Below are 25,000 nucleotides of genomic sequence, written 5' to 3'. Positions count from 1 at the left end.
ACCGGTATGCCCAAGACATTGAATTGGTCTAAACTGTATTCAGTGAGACAGGACAAAAACGAGTCCCCATCAGCATTCCTAGAGAGACTGAAGGAAACTGCCAGAAAATATACTAATTTGGAAGTAGAGGATGAGCCAGAGATGCTACAGCTTGCATTAATCTTTATGGGACAATCTCAAGATGATATCCGAAAGAAGTTACAGAAATTAGAAGGAGAGGATACCCGCAACTTGGATAAAATGCTAGAGGTAGCCTGGAAAGTATATAACAATAAGGAAAGAGAGACTGCCAAGAAGCAGCAAGCAGAGATTCTAGCAGTAATTCAGCAAACTGGAAATAGAGGGAGGGGTAGAAGTGGATCTATGCGGGGCCGAGGAATGGGTCGCGGTAGGGGAGGATTTCAAAACACAGGAGGACGGAGACAAATTCTGGGACCCAACCAGTGTGCCTTTTGTCGCCAGATAGGCCATTGGAAGAATGAATGTCCAGTAAAGAACGGGATGAACGGGGTGGGAATGAATAGCAGTATGCCAGCAAGCTACCTGATGACTCCAGGAGATGTCGCTCAAGCTATGGTCCTGGGAAACTATCAGAATCGGAGCTGACTAGAACAGGATTTGAAGGTTAGGTTAAAAATCGAAGAGAAAGAGCAAGAATTTACTATAGATACTGGAGCCACTTATTCGGTTTTAAATAAACGATTAGGACTAATCAGTGACACTACGGTGCAAGTAGTAGGAGCAATGGGCCAGTTGGAAGAAAGGCCGTTCCTACAGCCATTAAATTTAAGATTTGGAAGAAAAGAGTTAGATCATCAATTTTTATATATGCCCAATTGCCCCAAGTCACTATTCGGAAGAGATTTGCTATCTCTTTTGAATATGAAAATTCTGTTTGAAGATAGAAGAGTTAAAGTAGAAGTCCCTGAGGAAGAAATAGCCAAATTATTTGTGATTAAAGAAGTAGAACCCACCCCTATCCCTGAGGAAGTGGAACAGGCTGTGGTACCATGGGTATGGGAGACAGGAGTCCCGGAGAAGTCCAAAGCTGCTCAACCAGTAATAGTGGAATTAAAAGAAGGGGCACAACCTGTAAATATAAAAGAGTATCCTATTAAACTTGAAGCCAAAAAGGGGTCGCTCCTCTCATAGCCCAATTTCTAACACAAAGAATACTAGAAGAATGTGAATCAGAATACAATACCCCTATTTTCCCTGTAAAGAAGCCTAACGGTAAGTATAGATTGGTACAAGATTTACGGGCAATTAATAACATTGTTAAGGATATTCACCCGGTGGTTGCAAATCCATATACTCTGTTAACATCTGTGTCTGAAAAATTTAAATGGTTCACTGTGATTGATTTGAAGGATGCATTCTTCTGCATTCCCTTGGCATTGCAAAGTAGGAAATATTTTGCCTTCGAATGAGAAAGCCCAGACACCGGTCGTAAGAAGCAACTCACCTGGACGAGAATTCCCCAAGGATTTAAAAACAGTCCCTCGATATTTGGGAATCAGTTGGCAAAAGAATTGGAAGGATGGCGGATGACTGAGGTAAGAGACTCACCGTCCTCATACGTGATTTTGCAGTATGTCGATGATATTTTTCTAGCCACTGAAGAGAAAAAATTGTGTTTGAAACTTACAATAGCATTGTTGAACATGCTGAGCCAGGCTAGATATCGAGTATCAAAAAAAAAAGCACAGCTGGTAAAGGAAAGTGTGATTTACCTGGGTTGTGAAATCATTCAGAGTCAGAGACGGTTGGGAATCAACCGAGTGGAAGCCATTTGCGCCATCCCGCTCCCGAGGAGTCATCAAAAATTAAGATCTTTCCTGGGGATAGTAAAATGGTGTCGATTGTGGATTCCGAATTTCGGGTTACTAGCAAAACCATTGTATGAGGCCCTGAAAGAACCACAGCTGAACTGGGACAGGTTAAGGAAGAATGCCTTTCAGAATTTAAAGCAAGCCCTGAAGGAGGCCCCAGCTTTAGGGCTCCCGGATCTAAGCAAAGACTTTCAGTTGTACGTGAATGAAAGACAAAAATTGGCTCTGGGAGTGTTAACCCAACAGATCGGGTCATAGAAACGCCCGGTGGGATACTTCTCGAAGCAGCTGGACACAGTTAGTGCTAGTTGGCCGTCGTGCTTGCAGGTGGTTGCGGCCACGGTGATCCTCATTCAAGAAGCCAGAAAATTAACAATGGGCAAGAAAATGGAGGTATTTATGCCCCATATGGTACTGGCTCTTTTGGAACAAAATGGGGGTCACTGGTTATCATCTAGCCGAATGCTGCAGTACCAAGCCATATTGAGAGAGCAGGATGATGTAGAATTGAAAATAACTAATCATATCAATCCAGCAGAATTTCTCCGCAGTGAACAGGAGGAAGGAGAATTAGCGCATGATTGTGTGGAGGTTATCGAGCAAGTATACGCGAGTCGGATGGATCTTAAAGACACACCAATGGAAGATCCAGATTGAGAACTGTTTACGGACGGATCAAGCTATGTGGAAAGTGGTACCAGGTATGCAGGGTATGCCGTGGTGACTGTTCATACGGTGGTAGAGGCAAAAGCTTTACCTCCTGGCACCTCAGCTCAAAAAGCAGAGATAATTGGGCTTACACGAACCCTTATTCTGAGTACTAGAACGAAGGTTAACATTTAGACCGATTCTAAATATGCCTTCGGGGTAATCCATGTACATGGGGCATTGTGGAAGGAGAGGAGACTACTCAGTTCACAGAGAACTTCTATCAAATACAAAGAAGAAATCTTAGCCTTGCTGGAAGCAGTACACAGGCCGACAAAAGTTGCAGTGATGCACGTAAGAGGACATCAGAAAGAGGAAGGAAAAATTTATCGTGGAAATGATTTGGCAGATGTGACAGCTCGAAAGGTGGCACGAGAGGTATGGACTCAGATGGCATTAATACCTGTCAAGGTAAGCCCAGTGAATCCCTTCCTAAACCAGGCACCTAAATACACAACAGACGATGAGAAGCTGGCAACGTTATTGAATGCACAAAAGAACACGACTGGATGGTATGTGACAACAACGGGACAGGTAGTAGTACCAGCAAAAATAATGAAAGTCATCCTTGAAACAGAACATAACAAATGCCATTGGGGTGCAGAGATGCTCGTAAAATTCTTACGAAGAGAGATAGTTTCGAACCAGATGTTAACACTTGCAAAACGGGTGAATGCAATGTGCCCAGTCTGTTTGAAAAACAATCCGATTGTCAGGAAACAAATTCAACTGGAGAAACTACAGGTAGGACCGGAACCAAGAGATTATTGGCAGGTAGATTTTTCCGAGTTACCAAAAGCACAGAATTTCAAGTACTTATTAGTGTATGTCTGTACTTTTTCAAGATGGCCAGAAGCCTACCCCTGTAGGACAAATCAGGCTAAAGAAGTGGTCAAGATATTGCTCAAAGAAATTATTCCCAGGTTCAGAGTACCCCTAGGGTTATCATCAGATAGAGGTCCACATTTTATAGCTGGAGTCGTTCAAACAGTAGCCAAGATGCTGGACATATCATGAGACTTGCACACACCTTGGCGACCTCAATCAAGTGGTCAGGTTGAAAGAATGAATCAAACATTGAAAGGGCAAATTAAGAAAATCTGTCAAGAAGCTAAAATGCAATGGCCGCAAGCATTACCGTTAGCTTTATTGCGAATTAAGATAAAACCCAGAGAGAGGTTGGGAGTAAGTCCTTATGAGATTCTATATGGGAAACCTTATCATGCTACTGTACTGAAGGGAGATTTGCATGTACAAGAGGATCAAGTGATATTTAACTATGTAATGTCACTAAACAGAACTCTCAACAGCCTACGAGGAGCCCTGCAGTGGAACCGACCTCTACCACTGGAGAATCCTGTCCATGACATCCAGCCTGGTGACCAAGTGTATGTGAAAAACTAGTTTACAGATCCACTGAAAGAAACATGAGACGGTCCTTACCAGGTGATCCTGACGACATACACAGCAGTAAAGGTGGCGGGACTCAACACCTGGATCCACTACACTCGAGTCAAGAAAACTCCAACACAATGGGAGGCTCAGATGGTCTCCCCGACGCGAATGATATTTCGCGCAAAGCCGCATTCTTAATTATTCTGTTACTGGTAATGATGAAATTGATACCTACTCAAGGTGTTGTAGTTGTCACTGTTTCAGAACCTGTTGTCGGAATCATAGAAGAGATGGATGTGAATCTGACCTGTGCTGTTACCAATGACCAGAAAGCTAAAGCCCGAGATTTACGAGTATTTTGGAAACAAAGAGCTAGGTACCCCAAGGCAAGTTTTACTACCGTTTGAGATAAGGATGCACAGAAAGGAAACACCACATTACAATTAAAGCAAGTAACCAAGGAAGATATAGAAATCTATATGTGTATAGTACAAATTAAGTATAGCTTTGACTATAAGAAAATCAAATTGAGAGTGGTATCTTGGAGATTACGGGAAAGAACTGTCTCTCAGGAATCGGTGTCAGTTAAGCCAACATCCGCTATTCAAGACATGTGGGACGGTCCCCCGTTAAGGCTCAATTGCCCATTCACGCTGACAGAAGCATGTAAACAAGATGTGAAGGTTAAGTGGTGGAAAGAACAACAACAAATGTGGGAACAAATTGACCAGGGAGTGAGTTAGTAGAAATTAGGGGACAAAGGAATTGAGTAGTTAAACATCTCAGACCCTAAACAAGGCATAGATGAAGGGCGTTATCTGTCTTTAGTTATGTGTGGATTAGATGCAGACTATGGTATCCGATCGTCAATAGCCAAAGCACATTTGGGAGAAAGAGTTAAGGCAACACATAGAATATTTCGAGCAGTACGGAACATGGCAGTCATTCTAGTCTGTAAGATAGAAAGGGATGTACAGTTTATTGAATATGGATGGTGGTTTAAGGGAAACAATATATGGGACAAGGAAGGGAAATATCGCAGGAAGAAACGATCAGACCAAACTGTCATCCTTATAATCAAGGACGTACAGCCTGAGGACGAGACATATTATTGGTGCTAGATTAGCAAGGATTCTTGGTGGAGACATTCAAGGACGATGGTCTCACTCACTCGAGAGAAACCAAGAGGAGTAAGAGAAACCAATATCACTATTCAAAATGAGCAAGAACAAGAAAATCTGATAGTAGGATTGATCAGAGATTTTGGGACAGTACAAAATGTCTCACGAATCACAGCATGCCTTCCGCTCCCACAGGCAGCTGGGGAGCCTATTCCATGGGGAGTGATTCCGGTCCCAATGCCTCCAACAATACAAAGAAACATGACAGTCATGTGTCAAATGGAGGTCGTAGAAAAGGAGGTAGTAGAGATTAAAGAAGGCTATTCCCCTGTATGGAGATATTCATCAATTTGGGATTGTCGGGAAAAAGGAGGTAGATACGAACAAAAACCTGGATTGTATGGAGGATTAGGAAATTATGGTTGGTGTTTTGATAAGCAAGACCAACAAATTAAGAGGAAGCAATTATCCCGGGAAATGCGATGTCATAATATGACACAAGAACAGCCCTTATGGGACCACTGGGAGGCTATTTGGGGTCCAAGTTTGCTGGAACACTATAGTTATATTGGGCCTGTTGACTGGTGTGTACAGTGGTCAGGAAGTAAAAACCAATCACATGACGAAGTGTCGGAGATATATACCTCTACTAGAGAGAGGGTGATAACAAAGGAAAACTGGAACTGTACAGAAGTCTATACATGTGATACTCCAGGGGATCAAATTAGCCTAGTCCCAGTAAGGGTCCTTTTGAAATGGGGATGTGAATGTAGGAAATACAATCATACAGTACCAGGCAAACCCCTTATGAATGGGTTTTATGGAAGGGTCTCCTGTAGAACAACTACACTCAGAAGTCCAGGAAATTTGGTGTGGGTAATGGAACATGGACAGTGGACCACTCATCTCCCTTTGGACGGACCAGTGACACAAGTAACTTTGGGAGTACCAACGCTATGTCCCTTGTGGAAACAGTCTAAGTTAAGGGCATCAGGGACTAGGAAAAAGAGAGAAATTGATGATGATTTGAATTTATTAGGAGATGAAGACCAATGGCATGAACCAGACAGCGGGGTGAAGTTTGGATGGGCATTGGAATCTTTGTTTGCACCAATAGCTACATATAGGAATAGAGAAATGTTGTTTAAGTTACTGGGACAAACAGACAGGCTGGCAGTAGCAACTAGAAAAGGGTTCACAGATTTGAACTTACAGTTGCAGGCTACTTCCCGTATGACCCTCCAAAATAGAATGGCTCTAGACATGTTGTTATTGAAGGAGCATGGAGTCTGTGGGTATTTAAACAAAAGAATTGACCACTGTTGCATCCATATCCCAAATGTAACAATAGAGGTAGAGAAGGATATCTTCCAACTAGAAATAGTAGAATCTGGAACAAAGGAAATTGAAAAGGAGGCCCAGCACAATTGGATAGGAGCCTTGTTAGACTCAATGGGGCTTCAGGTTTCTGGTTGGATATCGTCAATACTGCAATATGTACTGTTGTTTGTGATTGTACTAATCGTTGCTTGGATAGCATATAAGTGTGTTTTAGGAATAATAACCAAGGAAACAAGACGAACCCGAAGATTGGTAAAAGCTATAGGAAGAAACTACGGATTGGGAATTCCCCCGCCTAAATACGAAGAGGTGGTCCTTCCTGCCCTTTCTAGAAGAACCGAAGCTGAAGGTTGAGCATCCTTGCAGAAGATCTGAAGAATGCTCAAAAGGGGGGACTTGTTGCAGAAATGATTGAAAATTATATTCTAGTTAAGAGATGCCTAGATTAGTGAAACAATATAAAGTTAGCATAAGTAGCAGTAGTTATGCTAAGGCCCCATAGGCCCGGTAAACTTCAAGTGAACTTTAGTGCTTTAGTGCCAAGTAGATCGGAGGATGTATTATCTAGAGAATGTACTAAACCTTATCTATGGAATGCACCTTTTGGCTGAGTAACAGATGTCATGGTGTACCTAATAAACCTCTGTATGCTATCTCTAAAAGCGTGCAGGGAGATGTTGGGTGTATCATGACGTTGATTAAAAATGCTTAGCAATGCACATGGAGTAAATGAAGCAATCATGTTAAGAAAGATATATAAACCCTGTAAATTCTGTGGCAAATTGGGGCTCTGACTTTGGACAATAGTCCTCAGGTCCCCAGGGCCCTCAATAAAGCACCGCATAAAACAACTTTGTTGTTTTGTGTCTTTCTACTCGGATCGGGCAACATCCCAACAAGTCACTCACAATGAAAACCCAAAAAAATCCCAAAGAAATTAGACTTTTTGGTTCCCCTTAGGAGTCCCGTGCTGCATCCCACAGCAGCATTTCCTTGTGGATAACACAGAGTGGGGAATCTCCCTGAGTGTTCAACAGCTCCATGGGATTTTTCCCTGCCTGCTGGGCAGCAACCCAGCTCCGAAGGAAGCCTTTTCTTGGGCCATATTTAGGAACTCTCCCCATTTTTTTCATCTCACCCTGAAATTTGATTGACTTCCCATGGAGGAAGAAGAGAGGCTCTGTCCATCCTTGGGACAGTGCACAGGAATCTGTGGAAATACCCCTGTGTGCCTCAGGCTCTGATTCCCTGGAAAATCCTCTCCAGCCTGGCCTGAATTCCCCTGCCTGGGCACTCCCTGTTCCTGCTGTGACACCCCTGTTCCCCAGACCCATGTGTGCAGCCCTTGCTCAATATTTCCACACTTTCCCCTCTCTTCTGGTGTCCAGACCCAGAACTCAAACATTCTTTCTGGGAGGTTCCAAAGGGCTGCAGGTTTTGTTCAAGAATGAGGGTCCAGGTAAGGTTGTTGAGCAGATTATTATTGTCTTTGCAGTAGTTTTGTGGTTTTCTCAGACCCTTTGGCAAAGGGACAAAATTATGAATTGCTGCATTTCTGGGCTGTTCCCTTGCCGCTGCCCTTGCAGGGGGGCTTTCCAGCAAGCCCCGCTCTGAAAACCACCAACGGCCCTCTCAGAGCCACTGCTTGGGCTCCCTTTGGGTTTTGTGCTTCTTGCAGGGCTGAGCAAACTACAGGCAGGCCTTTTTCCCCCACAGCATTCTCGCCTCTGCAGCAGCTCTAAGGCTGCCAGAATACAAGTCAAGGGGTCTGGGGGGACCCTGAGATCCTGGCTGCCACCTGGGGCTGGGCAGAGCAGGACTGGCCAATGGCCATCCCTGCGCAGTGGGGCTGGGCCATGGCTGGGCCCCACCCTTGCATTGACAGGGGTCCCCAGGATGTGCCACCCCTGGGACAGTCAGCCGACCAGGAATGTGCAGGGATATTTTTGGAACCGCCACCCTCTGGGACACGGCCCCCCAATGCCATGATATATCACCCCCTGGAACAGCATCCTCCCAGGACAGGACCCCCCTGAATGTGCCCCCCCAGGACAGAAGCTGCCCCCTTTCCCTTCTGACTCTCAGCACAAATGGTATCTTCCCTCTCGTCCAGGAAAAAGAAAGTGTTGAGGGAGCACAGCTCAACACCTCCATCCCCCAAATCCTCCCCACCCTTCCCTGCACTATCTCTCCCCATTTTCCCCCTCCCTTGGGTCCCCACAACCCCTTCCCTGCTCAGATGCTCCCCAGGATTGCTGAGCCAGGAAGCAGGGGTGAGGGGACATGGCAGAAAAGTGAGGAAAAGAAGGAAAAAAGAGAAATAAAGAGAGGAAAAAGTCAGGGTCAGGGGAGGGCACAATGGCAGAGCTACCGAGGAACCCCAGGTGATACTTGCCCAGGAAACACTCACCCCAGGTGGGCAGTGCTGGGCCCTGGGTCACTAAAAAACCTGAGCTACCCTGTGAGGGAGCTGGTACCCCTGTGCCCCCCCATTCCCCTGGGACCCCAGCCATGAGATGACATTTCCTTCTGTCCCCCCTTCCCTAGGACCCCATACCTGGACTGCAATTCGCAGGATCTCCAACCCCAAGGAACAACATCCCTATAATTCCAGTCTCTGGGGCCTCCCTTTCTTTGGAGACCTTAATTCCCCCAAGATTCCCATTCTTACAGGGCCCCCCTTTCCCTTGGGGCCTCAATCCCTTCACTGCCACCCTATAATAACAGATCCCTGGAGGCCATATTGTTCTGGGACCCTCATCCCCAAGTCTGAGTCCACTCCACCACTGGAACTCCCATTCCCATGGGACCCTATCCCTGGACACCCCATTCCTCTGGACACCCATCCCTGGCTCCCTACCTACATCACCTCAGACTCTAAATTATGGCAACACCGTGTCCTCACCATGTCCCACCATCACCCCCATATCCCACAAGGTGCCCACCCTGCCCCCATCCTGTCCCCACCCTGCCCCCACCAAGGGCCACCTATGCATGGGGACAAGACGTGACCTCGCTTCCTTCCCCTTCATCCGAAGAGCCGCCAGCCAGGGGAGCGGTGGCCACAGCAGCGAGTAACAGCCAGTCCGCATGGCTGGGAACACTGAGATGGCCGGAAAGGTGGCACTGCTCCTGTGGGGTGAGTGCCCTGGGCATGGGGCTGACACCCCAGGAATGGGCCCTGGTGAGGCAGAGACTTGTGGGGAGGGGGCACAGGGGGACTGCAGGGTCTCCTGAGGTCCCGAAAGGCAGCAGAGCCAGAACATGAGGTGGCCAGGACCGTGGGTGGCTGTGGGGACAGGAAAGTGGGGACAAGAACAGGGGGACAGAGATTTGGGGAAGCATCATGTGGCTGGTGGGGGTGTCCACTGAAACCACGGAGTGGCTGTGGAGTCCCCATTTCCAGGGGTCCACTGTGTCACCATGTCCTAACTGAGCAAGGGCTAGCTGAGGTGTCTCCAAGGGATCCTTGCCACACTATGACAGTTTATGGACACCCCCACACCCAGTCCCTCCCTGCCAATGTCCCTGTGATGCCACACTCACCCAGCCCTGTCCCTTCTCCCTTCCAGCCCAGACCCTCGGCCTCACTGGTGAGTCCTCGGGGGATGCCATGGCCCCACCCCACTGTCCCCAGCCCCACGTTGGCCCTGGCAGGCTGGTGTTCCCTGTCACCTGCAGGTGCCCAGACCACCCAGCTTCTCGTGGAGCCCCCTGGAGGCCGGCGGTGCTGTGGGACCGGGTGACACTGACTTGCCAGGTTTTGAGGACCGCTGGTGTCACCACCTGGTACAAGGATGGGTGGCGCTGGCGGCAGGAGAAACAGGACCACTTCACTGTCACCGAAAATGGCACCTATGAGTGTGACAGACCCGGCAGTAGGCACAGCCCCCCCGTGAGTGTCTCAAATGGTGAGGGGTCCAGCCTAGCACTTTTGGGGACCCCGAGGGCTCTGGGTGGGCTACTCTCCATGGGTCACCTCCTGGTGTGACCAGAGCTTGTTCCCTGCACACGGGGACATCCCAGAGCATCTCAGAGCAGAGGGACCCCAGTTCTGGATTCAGGAACCCCTGGTGCACTGGATGTGTTCCGATTCGGGGGTCCTTGAGAAAACGGAATGGCCCTGGTGTCCTAAGACTCCTGTGTCCTGCAGCCCGACTGGTGCTGCAGGTGCCGGCGTGGGAGCTGCTGGAGGGGGACACAGTGACACTGCGCTGCTGGCGCTGGGAGAACATGTCAGTCACCGGGTTGCGATTCTACCATGCGGACAAGGAGGTGGGGAGGTCCCTCAATGGGACCGAGCTGTCCCTGTCCCCTCTGCAGCTGAGCTACAGTGGCCGCTACAGCTGCGGGGGCTGGGTGGGCTCCAAGGTGGCACCGTCGGCACTCTCGGCGCCAGTGACAGTGACAGTGCACGGTGAGCACCCCACAGTCCCTCCCCCGACACCCCCACATCCCCTCCCCAGGGACTCGGGCTCACAAATCCCCCTTTCCTCTCCTTCCCAGAGCTCTTCACAGTGCCAGTGCTGGAGGGTCCCCCTGAGCCCACCCTGGGGTTCCCCCTGACTCTCAGCTGCCTCAGCACCCCCAGCCCCCTGCAGCCCCGAGCCCCCCTCCTGCACGTGTTCTACCGGGACGGGCAGGTGCTGGGGGGCCCGCAGGGGTCCCCACAGCTGCTGGTGCCTGCCATCGGGGTCTCCCACTCAGGGAATTACATCTGCGAGGTGCGCTCCGAGGGTGGGGCCGTGCAGAAGAGGAGCGCCCGGCTCCACATCACGGTGTGCTGTGAGTGCGGGGATGGGCACGGGGAGCCCCCACAGCCTCCTCGTGTGCCCCTGCCCTGTGTGGGGATCCCCATTATTGGCCGGGATCCCACCCTTTCCAGGTACCTCACTGGATCCCCAGCCCTACGTAGGTACCCCCATCTTCCTCATTATTTTTTTCCACCTCCACCCATTACTGCTGGGGTCATCTTCCGTGTCCCCCCATTCGTCACTGAGGTCCCTTCACCTGTCTCTGATTCAACCACAGCCCTCTCTGATCTCCCCCCATGGTTCTCAGGTCTCACCATTCCCTCCCTGGCTCTACATACCTTTCCTGGGGTCTCCCCATATTCCTCTCCCGGTGTCCCCTCCCTAAACAATTCCATCCTTCCTTGGGGTCCCGTTCCAAACCCCCCTCCTATCTCTGCACCCTCTTTTCCTCAGTGGGGTCCCATTTCCCCTCTTCCATCCATCCTCCCTACTGCCCCCTGGTGTTGCCGCCTCCTGCAGGGGTCCCGCTCTCGGGGGTGTCCCTCTCAGTGCAGACACCCAGGGCACAGGTGGCACTCGGGCACCACCTGGTGCTGAGCTGTGCGGTGGTCGGAGGGACAAGTCCCCAGTCCTTCTCCTGGCACCGGGGGGTTCAGGGGCACCACTGGGCACCGACCCCCACCTGGAGCTGCGCCACACTGGGGACAATGACAGTGGCCAGTACCAGTGCTGTGTCAGTGACAGAGTGGCTGAGAGTGTCCCCCTGAATGTCACCATCCTGGGCAAGCAGGACCATCGGGCTGGGGGTGACCCCAACCACAGCACCCCCATCCCTCCTCGCCTGGTGCCAGCCCTGTCTCTGTCCCCACAGTGCCCGTGGCCAATGCCACCATTACCTTCAGTCCCCTGTCACATCAGGTGCGTGCAGGTGACCCCGTGACCCTGTGCTGCTCCATGCAGGTGGGCTCAGCCCCTGTCACCTTCATCTGGCTGCACAACGGGCAGGAGGTGGCTGGGGGTCCCCTCCTGGAGCTTGGAGCGGTTGATGTGGGACATTCAGGCACCTACCAATGCATGGCAACCAACCATCTGGGACAGGATGGGCACCAGGCACTCAGCCCAGTGCTAGCCCTGGAGGTGACAACACAGGAGAAGGGCACAGGTGGGGTCACATGGGGTCACACGGGGGCTGCAGGATCCCCAGGCTTCTAGGTGACCCCGATGTGTTCCCCTCTGTCCCCAGCACTGGCTGCAGGGCTCAGTGGGTCCCTGCTGTTCCTGGTCCTGCTCCTGGCTGTCATCAGGGGCTGTCACCAGTGGAACTGCCAGGGTGGGTGACAACAGAGGATTGTTGGGATCCCAGGGATTGGGGTGAAGCCCCCCCAGAGTGCGACATCCGTAGGGTAGCACCAACAGCTCTTGACCTGGGTGAAGCTGAGCCTGAAGAGACATTGGCTGGGGGTCCTGGGGGATTTGGGGAGGTCCTGCGGGGTCGTGCGGGGAAGTTGGGGATTCTATCAGGGTGTTTGGGGACTCTGTGGTCTCAGTGGATTCAAAGGGTGGTTGCAGGTATTTTGGGGGTTTCAGGGATGCTCAAGGGTCCCAGGGACAGTCGGGGTCCTGATGGTGTTCCAAGGCCCTGAGGACCCACAGTCACCCCTCATGCCTTTCCTTTGCAGCCCTCAGGAAGCAGCAAGAAAGGTGAGTGGGGGACTCCAGGCCTGAACCCCCATTTTACTCCCACCATGAAACCCCCCATGCCTACAGACACCCCTTATCCCTGCAGGGCACCCCCAGAGCCCTCGACCCGCCCAGAGATGGGGGAGGTGCTGTACAGCGATGTCATGAGCACCAAGAAGGCAGGTGGTAAGTACAGGGGGGACACAGGGGGACATTACCCATGGGTGTCACCTTCCATCCAGGTCCTCACAACCAGTGTCTCTCACAGGGGCCCCCCGAGCCACATCCCCCCAGGTGACTTACGCAGAGCTGCCAGGACCCCACAGGAGACAGCGGGACCCCAGTGACATCTGCGAGAACATGCTGTGACACGGGGGGCACAGGGGGCACTGGGGTCCCTGCCTGAGGGCACCCCCAGCTCCCATGGGTGCCCACTGTGGCCAGGGGGTGGCCATGAGTGGGGGCTCCCATGTGGGCCTGCCCAGAGCTCCCCGTCCCAGTGCTCCCAGTAGCCCCAGGGGCTCCCCATTCCCTCCCCCTGTGCCAGGGGGCACAGGACCCTTGTTCCTCTTACTGTACCCAAAACGCAGCTTTTTGATTAAACCAGGAGAAATGGTTTTTGTTTGTTCAGCTCTGCTGTGTTCCCAGTAGGTTGTTTAACCAATCCTCCTCAGTTTTCAAAATTCAGAATTCAAAGAGTCACAAAAGGATTAATTTCTAGGGAAAGCTCCCAACAAGGAGCAAACCCCAGAAGCTGCCGCCGGCACGTTTCCTCCACCAGGAAGAACTTGGCAGGCCCCAGACCTTCCTTGCTCTGATGGCCAAATCGGCCTTCAGGAGGCTCTGGATTTTCTCCCTGTCTTAAACCCCTCCTCTGCCATGTTCCCCACACGATGATGTCACAAAGGACCTGTGGGAGTGCCAGAGCCACCCTCTTTCCAGGGCAGTCAGGATCAAGCCATGGCACAGGGTAGGGCTCAGCTTCCAGTCAGTTCCAGGAGCTCTGGACACCCCTCCAGGTCAAGGCAAGCTGTGTCCTGCCCTCTGATGCCACAGGAATGGGGACAAAGGCTTTGGCAATGTCCATAGGGACACCATTTGTTTGCCTCACACTCCAGCTCATCCTGGAGTTCTGCCATGTCCTCTCTCAGGCACAGCATCTCTCAGTAGCACTGGCACTTGGTTCTGGCCCCTGCAGTCCCTGTCAGTTTCCACTCTCCACTGGACTCACGCTCTGGCCATGTAGGGCTCTTGTCAGGGGCATTCCCTGGAAATTGTTCCTTTTCTGACCCTTGGGATTCTGAATCTTGTTGCTGTTGCTGTTGTTTTGTTCTCTCATTGCTGTTTGCAGGAAATTGTTCTTCTCTCAGCCCTTTGAGATCTTTGCCTTCTGTGCCTCCACTGGGAGGGGGAGGGGCAGCAGACCCTGGTTTTTAGTGGCAGCCCAGTATTGGAGAATCCCATTCCTAAAGCTCATTAGAGCTGAACAAAGAAACCCTGTTTCTGCCAGTTTAACCCAAAAGCTGCATTTTGGGCCAATAGCAGGGGTCCTGTGCCTCCCTGGCATTGGGAGGAACAATGGGGAGCCACTGGGAACATGGAGGTATATCTTGGGGTGGTTTTATGATGATGCCCTGTTCCTGATTGCCTGCTTTATGCCCAGCAATGGCTGCTGTAGGTTTAAAGTGGTTCTGGGAGAGGGTGGGAGCCTCAGAGCTCCTGTGCGGGCTTTGTTCAAAGCCTCCCTCTGAAGTGTGCTGGGTGCAGTGTGGTGTGGATCAGATGTTATTTTGTGGCTTAGCTAGCTTGGCTTTTTGTTAGCAAGAAGTTTTTATTTTTTTTCTTCCCCTGGCTTGCAGAGGCTGCAGTATCAATCCTTTGGTGGCTTCTATTTTTTTTTTCTCTTGAACTGTTTGGCTTAGTTTTGGTCTGAGATCAAACAATTGCCTAGACCATCAACTGCAAGCCCCAGTCAGCCCAAGACCTCAGGAAAAGATGAATCAACAAGAGAAAGGGCACCAAAATCCACTAGCTTCATCTGCTTTGAGGAGGAGATCAATGCCAGAAGTTCAACAGGTTCCTACCTGTTTTGCCCAAGCTGCTGCCCAAACTCTTGTTTCTCCCTTCTCTGAGACAAAAGCCAGCCCCGATTTTGCCCCCCTTTTACCAATCAGACAGACCATTTATTTCTTGCCCTTGGATTTTGGAGATTTTTGTTCTGCTGTGGGCATGTGTAAATTTGTGGAAGTTCAATATCTAGCATTTATTCAATTTTTTTCCTGTGCCATGCAGGCACTTTGTTTGTAAATAAATAGGCTTTTTTTCACTTTCACTCAGTGGCATTCATTTTTCTCATTGGCAAAAGGGATTACTGAAGCCCTTCTCTTTAGAGGAAACACTCATTCCAGAGCAGTTTCTTCTGAATTTTTCTGTAAACCAAGACAAGGTACTGGGAAGAGGAATGGGGAGCCCCTGGGATCATAAGGGTACTGAGAGGGGGAATGGGGAGGCCCTGGATTCTCTGGGAGCAATAGAGAGGTACTGGGAAGAGGAGTAAGGAGCTCCTGGGGATACTGGGAGCACTGGGATGGGGAGTGGGGGTACTGGGAGGGGGACAGGGGAACCCCTCGTTCTTGGGGTGGGGAATGGGGAGCACTTGGTGCTTGTGCAGCCCCCCCCCAAATTGTGACCTGCTCCTAAACAGGATGGGAAACCACAGGATTTGTGGAGGGGAAACGCTGGTTTCCCAAGTGCCCCCAGTGCCCTAGTTCCCCCAGTACCCTCCTTCTCTTCAGTGTTGTGGTACATTCTCATTGATGTCACTGTTGTCCCGTGGTTTCTCATGGAGTCTCAGCAGCCTTGGGTAAGTCACCAGGGGATGCTGGAGGGGGGAGATGTGGGAGGGTCCTGCAAGAAACACCATTTGGGGGATGAGGATGGGGTGACAGCTGTGGGTGACATGTCCCTGTCCCCGTCCCCCATACTCACTTCCTGCCCTCTTGGTGATCACATCTTTGGTGTTCAGCACCTCCCCCTCCTCAAAAGCAGCGTTGGGGAAAAGGCGGTGTCAGAAGCAGTCTGTAGAGGGAGAAAAAGGGGTCCTGGCTGGAGTGTTTCACTTCTCCTGGGGCTTTCTGGCAGCTTCAAAGGAAAGGGTGGAGAAGGTGACAATGGAGTCCCCATAGCCCTTGAACCCCTGGGGGTCCTCAGGACCTCCAAACCTTCCCAGGACTCCTGAACCCCCATCAGACCCTTAACTGTTGCCAGCACTCCTGAGCACCCTGAAGCCCCACAGAACCCCTGAATCATCCCTGTACCACCAACCCCTCCTTTTACCTCTGAACCCCCAGGATTCCAAGCTTCCTCCAGACAGGGAGGGGCACCCCATAAACTGTTCCAGGATTCCCAAAGCCCCCTAACATCTCTGCAAAACCCTCTAATATCTCTCAAGCCCAACCAGGAGCTCCCAGTACTATCATAATATTCCTTAACCCTCCCATGGAATGATACAGGAGCACCGGAAGACCCTCTGGAATCCTGAGCCAAAGTCAGTTGTTGCTGTCCCATTGTCCACCCCCAATTAAAGGGGACCTCCCTTTGACCAGAGGATCCCCATCCATATCCAGTGTTACCCACCCACACAGTGACATCGGTGCCAGTCCCCAGTGAAAGCCACGAGCAGGACCAGGAACAGGAGGGACCCCAGTGACCCCTGCAGCAACTGCTGGGGACAGACAGGGCCACACTGGGGTGTAGGAGACGGTCCAAAGTTTCCCTCATTTTTGTCTCACAACCATTGCAAGGACAGAGACCGGGACCCTGAGGACCCTGTCTGGAGTTCTGGCCTGGTTGAGGTGGATGCTCACCAAGGGATTGTTTGCAGGTGTGCTTACCTCCACAGTACACTGCTTCGAGCAGAGACTGAGAAGGAGTGACACACCCTATATCCTTACACCTGCTTCATGACAATAGCCCATGAATTTCCCCACCTCTTGACCAAATGAACTTTCTGGGGTAACTTTGGCGGTCCCCACAGAAAATCCCTAATCTGTTTCACAACTACCATGATGGATGGAGATTGAAGCCCCCTCCCAAGGACTGAGACCCCCATAATTCTGAGACGGGGCAATGGCCTGACTGAAGTGAGGTATCTGCCAAGTGTTGCCTGCAGATGTGTTCACTGGACCAAGACTGGTTCCCCATGGGAACCAGTCCTGAGACAATGGGTCCTGCTCACTGCTGAGATTGACTTATCCTGTTCTGGAACATGGACTGTCTGTATCCATTTTCAATAGACTAATTCTCCATTGTCTTTTACCTGTTCCCCCCTCAGCAGAGGACAATAATAGCCCCCTGAGTTAATCAAGTATCGAAATAATTACCAATATAGCCATATGGGACGTGTCCAGGCTTGACTAGCTTCTGCTGCTTGACCAAAAGGCAGCAACTGTGGTGCTTTCACCTCAGAGACACCTTTGGCTAAGCTGGATGCTGCAGCTGGGCACTAGAGACAAGTCCAGACATGCAGGAGCTCCAGTTTACCTCTGTTGAAGATGCTTTAAGGCAAGGTGAAGGAAAAGGAGTCGGGTTCTGCTAGAGGGTTTCGATCCAGAGCTTTGTTCTGACCTGCAAGCTTCTGAATCCCGTAACAGCTCTAACAGAACCTCCTGAACCCCATGGTTGCTGGCTCTTTTAACGCCAGGGAGAGGGGGAGGGAAGGGGTAGGGATCCCACCAACCAGGTGCAGGGTGGGCAGGTCTCAGGTGAAAGGAACACTTGGGTGGGCCAATGGCCCCCCAGGGATGCAAGGCCTCTTTTGAACTCTGCCAATCACTCGGCGCTCTTCTGGAATGTCAGGATTGACAGACAGCACTCAGCAAGGGTCAGGGTGGGGGAAAGGAGAGGTGATTGGCACCTGGGAAGAATCGGGATACCTGAGACAAACTATGACATCACACCTCAACAACCAAGATTTCGAGATTCTCCCCAACGTGACACGGTGGATCTATTGGCTGGTCCACCAGGATTTTGTCTCTACATCTGGTAGCTATACCCCTTTCCCCTCTTTCTCTCTCTCTCTATCCTTTATCTCCTTTTTTATTCCCTCTATCGTATTCGCTGTGGGCATTCAATAAAATGTGCATTTGATTTGATTAATATTGAAATCCCCTCCATGCTGTTTTTTGCACTCTGAGATCAGTTAGCAAACCATCACAACCCCTGCTAATATGAGCGGATCATGACATGAGGTCACCCAGAAACCTGAGGGTGCTGCAGCCCCCAAGGGACCCCACGTGACCCCACCTATGTCCCTTTGATGCTGGAGTGTTACCTCCAGGCCCAGCTCTGGGCTGAGTGCCTGGAACACAGAGTGCCCATCCAGCAGGTTGGTGGCCATGCAGTGGTAGGTGCCTGAAATTCCCACATCAACAACCACAAGCTCCAGAAGGGGACATCGGGCCACCTCCTGTTCATTGTGCTACCAGGTGAAGGTGACAGGTGCTGAGCCCACTTTCAACAAGCTGTGCAGGGTCACGAGGTCTACCCGCATGCACCTGGTGTGACTGGGGTGATGGTGCCATTGGGCACTGCAAGAACAGAGACAGAGCGGAGGCCAGTGGGATGTGCTGGCACCCAGTGTGGGCGGATGAGGGATCTGCATGGTGGCACCTGGATACAGAGGTGTTCAGCCAGGAAAGTGACCCCATGGTGATGGGGGTCATTATGCGGTGTGGGATGAGGGCATGTGATGGATGAGGGGTTAGGGATTAGGAGGGTTTGAGGGTAAGTTGAGCATGGGATGAGGGATGCTGTACCCAAGGGTGGTGATGGCCGTCACATTGTGGGGAGTGTGGAATGGCGTGGGTAGGATGGGATAGGTCCAATGAAGCATAACAATGGGAGGATCACCCCAGCCCCAAGGGTCTCACTGCCCTGAGAGGGTCACACTCAATAGGGTGAATGTGACCTGATGTGGAGTGGGGGATGGGCCAGCTGGGATTAGGGATGCATAGCTTGGATGTCCTGGGTGGGGATACCTGAACCCAGATGGTCCCAGACACCCTGGTCTTTGACACCCAGGGGTGGGGTCTGTGACCTGGGCTGGGTTGGGATGGTGGGGGGGGGATGAGGTGGAATGGCAATGTGTGGAACTGGGGATGCTGTGGGTGGGGTCACCCTCTGCCCAAGGGTCCCGCTCACCCAGGACAGTGATGTTCACTGTGGGGCTCTTGGCCATGCTGTCCCCATCAATGACCCAGCCCTGGTACTGGCCACTGTCTTCGTCCCCAGGGTGGTGCAGCTCCAGGCAGGGCCAGTGCCCAGAACTGCCCCTGAGCCCTCCCGGTGCCAGAAGAAGGACAGGGGCCCTGTCCCCAAGGCCGCCATGCAGCTCAGCACCAGGCAGCCCCCAGTGACACCTGTCCCTCAGGGGGCTTCCCTGACACGGACACCCCTGAGGGCGGAACCCCTGCAGGAGGACATAGGAGGGATTGGTGACATGGGAGGAGTGGGGAACAGCAGGGAGCAGTGAAGGAATCAGGGAGGGGGAGGAGCAGAGAGGGATGGGGGGATCCCCGTGAGGAAGAAGGGGGCCCAGAGATGGCGAGGAAGCTTGGAAAGGGGTGGAGGGGACCCCAGGGAAGGATGAGAGATTCAGTGAGGGGACACATGGAGAGGGTTGAAGGTAACCATAGGGAAGGTTTTGGGGACCCAGACTGGCATGGTGGGACCTTGTCACGAGCCGTCATTGCGGACAGGTTTTGTGATGGTTTGTAAGGGATCTCAGGGTGCAAAAAACTGACACGGTACAAGGAGTTTGCAGTGATAATCAACACAAATGCACTTTTATTGAAATAACCACAGCAGAAATGCAATAGAGGGATTAAGGGAGAGAAAAAATAGAGAAAGAGAGAGAAAAGAGAGAGAGAGAGAGGGGGATATAGCTACCAAACGGAGAGACGAAGTCCTTTGGTCAAGTCCAGTCAAGGACCCGCCTGTTACGTTCGGGAGATCTCAAAATCTCTAGCTAACTCAGAGGTTTTTATTATGATAACTCTATTGGAAATTGTGAGGGGGAGGGGGAAGAGATACAATAAGGAATAGATGTAACAGGTAGTCCATGTTCTCAGCAGTAAGCAAGAGCCATTGTCTTCTTGGTTAGCTTGCTTCCCCCATACACCTCCCCCGTGTTGGGTGTTTCAGTCCCAGTCCTTGGAAAGAGCAAGGGGGCCTTTTTACATAGGGGTTTCATGTCTCAGTCTTTGATGGAGAGGCTTCTTACATCTCAGTCTGTCTGTCACAGTAGTTGCAAACAAGAGGGGTCTTCTGTAGGGGACCACCCAAAAGCTCAGGAGAAGTTCAGCCAGGGTGAGAGGTGGGACAGCTTCCAAGGCTGTTGTTGCAAAAAGGGCACAGTGCCCCCTTCTTCTTCTCATTGGGCTCAGTGTAGCATACAGCAAAAATACCTGTGAAAACAGTAGCTTAGCAATGCTCTCAGGTCTCAGGGCCTTTGTGTAACTTTCTCCTACAAAGCCAGAAATTTTAGACAGGGGGGGTCTTTTCTTCAGTGGTCCCCCAATGCCGATCGTGAGGCAGATGAGGGATATTTCGGACAGACTCTCACAGACCTGTGGAGAATGGAGGGACCTCAGAGCAGGAGAGGTGCACGCAGGGAAGGGTGAGGGCACCTGGTGAGGAATGCAGGCACCAGGGAAGGTGATGGGTGGAGCTAGGGAGAGCCCTGTCAGGCAGGGCTGCATGCAGAGATTTGAGCAAGGATGGGGTACTCGGGGAGGGATGTGGGGGCTCCCTGTGCCCATCCCCATACTCACTGCACACCATGACAAGGAGCCGGGTGCAGCTCTTCCGCATGGCCCCGCCCTTGGAGGGCACCTTGCAGCTGTAATTCCCCAAGTGGGAGAGCTCCATGGAGGGCACCAGCAGCTGTGGGGATCTCTCTGGTCCCCCTACCACCTACCCGTCCCAGTAAAACATGTGCAGGAGGGGGGGCTTAGGGCCACAGGGTGCTGGGGGTGCTGAGGCAGCTGAGAGTCAGGGGGGATCCCAGGGTGGGCATGGGGGACCCTCCAGCACCGGCACTGTGAAGAGCTCTGGGAAGGAGAAGGGAGGTGAGGACTGAGACTCAGTCCACTGGGAAGTGGCTTTGGGGGTGTCAGGATATTGGAGTTCCAGCCTTGGGGATGCTCACTGTGCAACTGCTACCGTCACTGCTGCTGACTGTGACAGCCAGGACCCCACCAAGCCCTCACTGAGGTGCAGTTGTAGATGGGACAGGGACAGCTTGATTCCTTTGAGGGACCCCCAGGTCCTTCTCATCCCAGTAAAATCACACCCTGGTGACCAGGTTTTCCTGCTGGCCCCAGCAGCACAGTGTCACTGTGTCCCCCTCCAGCAGTGCCTGTACTGGCTCCTGCAGCACCAGCTGGTCTGTGGGACAGGAGTGTCCCATCTCACTGAGGGGGTCAAGACAGGTCCAAGGTGGGTGCCCATGGCACTGAGGACATCTGGGTTGAGTCTCCATTGCGTGGGAGAATCCCAGGGACATCAGGAGCCACCCTGTGTCACAGGTGTTGCCATGGGGGGCCCATGGCTCTGGGAAGGAGATAGGCGGAGGAGGGCACACGATCCCGAGTCTGCTGTGAAGGGGCTGTGGGGGTGCTGAGGTTTGAGGTGTGGGGTGCTCACTGTGCACTGTCCCTGTCACTGGTGCCAACTGCACCCACAATGACCATTCTGGCCAGGAGCCTCCCTGGACATTGCAGTGGTAGTGGCCACTGCGCTGAGCTTCAGGGGCAGCAGGAGCAGCTTGGTTGGACGGAAGTACTGCCCCAGATCTTTCCCATCATGGAATCACTTCTTCTGCCTGACCTGGCTGCACAGGGTCACTGTGTCCCCCTCCAGCAGCGCCTGCGCTGGCACCTGCCACACTGGGGTGGCTGTGGGACAGGAGGGTCCTGATGGCAACAGAAGGAACCAGGGGTCCCCTATTGCAATAGGGTGCTCTCATTGCACTGGGATGCACTGGTGTGTACATGGGATGCTCCAGTCATGCTCTGGGATGTCCCCGTGTGCAGGGAATGGGCTCTGGTCACATGAGGGGTGTGAGCCATGCAGCTGAGCTCATCCAGAGCTCTCAGTGTTCCCACAGGTGCCCGGGTAGGGGCACAAACAGCTCTCACTGTTTACAACATGCATTGGGGAGATGAGCCTGGTGCGGGCCAATCTTGCAGATGAGCCAGGGCTCGAGTCATTCTGACCACCAGTGCCTACCATCCTTGTAAGAGATGGTGGCACCAGGTGGCCCCAACCCCTGGCAGGTCAGTGTCACCTGGTCCCACAGCACCGCCAGTATCCAGGGGGGCTGCATGAGGAGCTAGGAGGTCTGTGTTCCTGTGGGTGACAGGGGACACCAGCCTGCCAGGGCCACTGTGGAATGCAGACAGCAGGGCAGGGCCATGGCATCTGCTGAGGACTCACCAGCAAGGACAAGGGTCTGGGCTGGAAGGGAGAAGGGACAGGGCTGGGTGAGGGTGGGCCTGGAGGAACAGTGGTACACGGGGACAGAGGGTGTGGGGGCTGTCCCCACACTGTCCCCTTTGGGACACTGGTTCTCATTAGAAAGTGCTCAGGAATGGTTCCCAACAAGTCTGGAGAGGCCAGGGGACATACCTGTATCACAGCTGCCCACAGCCACATCTGTTGGGAATTGATTCCTTGAGCATGGGGGGCAGTGTGGCCACCCTGGGTGGACACAGGAAGTGGCAACACCACAGACACACGATGCTGGCACAGGTCATCCCCACCAGCCTCATGGCACCTGTCCCCATGGCCATGTCCCCATGGCCCTGTGCCCATGATCCCATTCTGAAGGAACCAGTCACCACGGCCCATCTGAATGGTGCAGGTCCATATGTCCCTGTCCCCAGTTCCAAGGTACCTCTTGCCATATTTTTGTCCCCACATCCCCTTCCTCACACCCCCTCCCTCAATTACTCTCCCTGCATCCCATTCCCACATCCCAGCTGCCACATTCCTATCCCCTGTTCCTGTCCCCACAGCCACCCCACAACCCTGGTCATAACAGGGAGTCCACCATCATGGACTGGCTCTGCTGGCCTAGGGGACCTCATGGGAACCTGCAGCCCCCTGTGCCCCCTCCCCACAAGTCTCTCCTTTACCAGAGCCCGTCCCTGGGGCATCAGGCCCATGCCAAGGGCACTCACCCCACAGGAGCTGCGCCACCTTCCCAGCCATCCTGGTGTCCCCAGCCATCCAGGCTAGCTGTCACTCACTGCCAGGGCCACCTTTCCCCTGGGTGGTGGCTCTTTGGCTCAAGGGGAGGGAAGAAAGGTCATGTCTCATCTCCACATGTTGGTGGTTCATTGCGGGGGCAGGGTGGGGACAGGGCGTTCCCAGGATTGGGGCAATGAGGGAATATGGGGAGTGAAGGATGGGTGTACCAGGGAAAGGAGGGGTAACCCAGGAATGGGTTCTGGAAGGGTTGTCTTTAAGGAAAGAGGGTTCAGGGAATGGGGATCCCGAGGAGGGTGGCCCAGGGGATTGGGGTGCCTGGGAATGGGAGTTCCTATGGGTGGGGGCCCCAGGAATGGGGTTCCCAGGAGAGCATGGGCCCCAGGGACTTTTGCCCACCGGATGCAGGTCTCAGGGATGGGGTGCCAGTTGGCCTGGGGCCTGTGGGAATGAGGGTTGTGGGGGAATGGGGACCTATGGGATGGGATGATAGGAAGGTGGATTCTGGGCCATGAAGACACTGAGAAATGGCAGTCCTAGGATAGGGGTCCCAGGGAGGGGGGACCCTAAAGAATTGGGGTCCCAAGGTAAGGTTCCCTGTGGAATGGAGGTCCCAGGGATGAGCAGTGGCTAGGTGGGCATGGGGGTTGCAGCTCCTTCTCTGGGTACCTCAGATTTGGCAGACACCCATGTTCCAGTGCTGGCCCCTGGGGTGCTTGTTGTTGGGGAGGTGGGCACCACAAGAGGCTTCCAGAAGGTTTCAGTTCTCTGCTGTGAGGGATGCAGGTGCCCAGCTGTGCTCCCCCCCCCCCCCCCCCCCCCAATGCTTTCACTTCATCTTTCCTGCAGCAGAAGGAAGAGACAATATGTGCTTAGGGTGAGATGGGGGGGGGGGGGGGCGCGGTTCTGTTCTGGGGGGTGCCACACACATCCAGGGAGTTCCTTTCTTGTTGGGGTCTCTGTTCTGGGGGTGACATGTTCTGTTGGGGATCCTGTCCCAGGGATGACACATTCCGGCAGGCTGCGTCACTGTCCTAGGGGTGGAACATCCTGTGAACCTTTTTCCTGGGGGAGCCCTGCCCACCCCGACTCTCCCTGGTGGCACATAGAGACCTCTGGAGTGTTGCAACTTGGGAATTTCCCTGTCCCCTTCACAACCACCCTTGATGCCCTTATCCAGTTTAGGAGCCCTCAATTCCCCTTTTAAATTTTTAGATGCAAGCCATCTTCCCCCCATCCCACAGCCCTCCAAGATCCTTCCATGTGTGAGAAGCCCCATGGTGGTACCAGTGGGGGGTGACATGGGGTGGATGTCAGCTGGGGAGGGCACAGACCCCCTGAGAGCCCCCAACAATGACTCCATCCCTCAAGGTCTCAGCAGTGGGAGCCAGATAAAACACTCATGACCCCCCAAATGTGCCCCTCCTCTGTCCACAACTCCAAGGACCATCCTGCCCACTCCCCCTAGCAGTAGGATGGAAAAGTACAGCTTTTTCCCCCTGGAAAAGTGGCTGACTTGGCCCCAAATTTGCTGCTACAGGGCTGAGACACAGGGTGGGGCTGAAGCTGTTTGGGGCTGCCCCCTCCCTCTCCTGCTCCCCATTATTCCCCCCACAGGATTACAGGATTTCTGTCCTGGAGCTTGGGATGATTTGAGTCTATTGGGTTTTGGGAGAAATCCTGTTCCAGACTTCTTCATTCTTGCTTATCCTCTGCAGGAACTGAGCTAGCAAGAGCAGCTTGGAATGGAGCCCTGGGCAGGAAGGAGCTCCCAAACTCCTGCTCCTTGAAGACAGTGGCCATCTAGGGATGGGGCCCAGCCATGGCCCAGCCCCACTGCACAGGGATCGCCATTGACTAGCCCTGCTCTGGCCAGACCCAGGTGGCAGCCAGGACC

At 52.7% G+C, this 25,000-nt stretch overlaps 1 pseudogene; it reads left to right on the top strand.

Moving 5' to 3' along the window:
• Window positions 1-1,547: 1,547 nt before the first annotated feature.
• Window positions 1,548-18,395, top strand: LOC132340109 (Fc receptor-like protein 2; annotated as a pseudogene).
• The last annotated feature ends 6,605 nt before the right edge of the window (window positions 18,396-25,000 follow it).

This window comes from Haemorhous mexicanus, chromosome 31, assembly GCF_027477595.1.
Source record: "Haemorhous mexicanus isolate bHaeMex1 chromosome 31, bHaeMex1.pri, whole genome shotgun sequence".
Taxonomy (NCBI): Eukaryota; Metazoa; Chordata; class Aves; order Passeriformes; family Fringillidae; genus Haemorhous; species Haemorhous mexicanus.
This window is presented reverse-complemented; position numbering and strand designations above follow the sequence as displayed.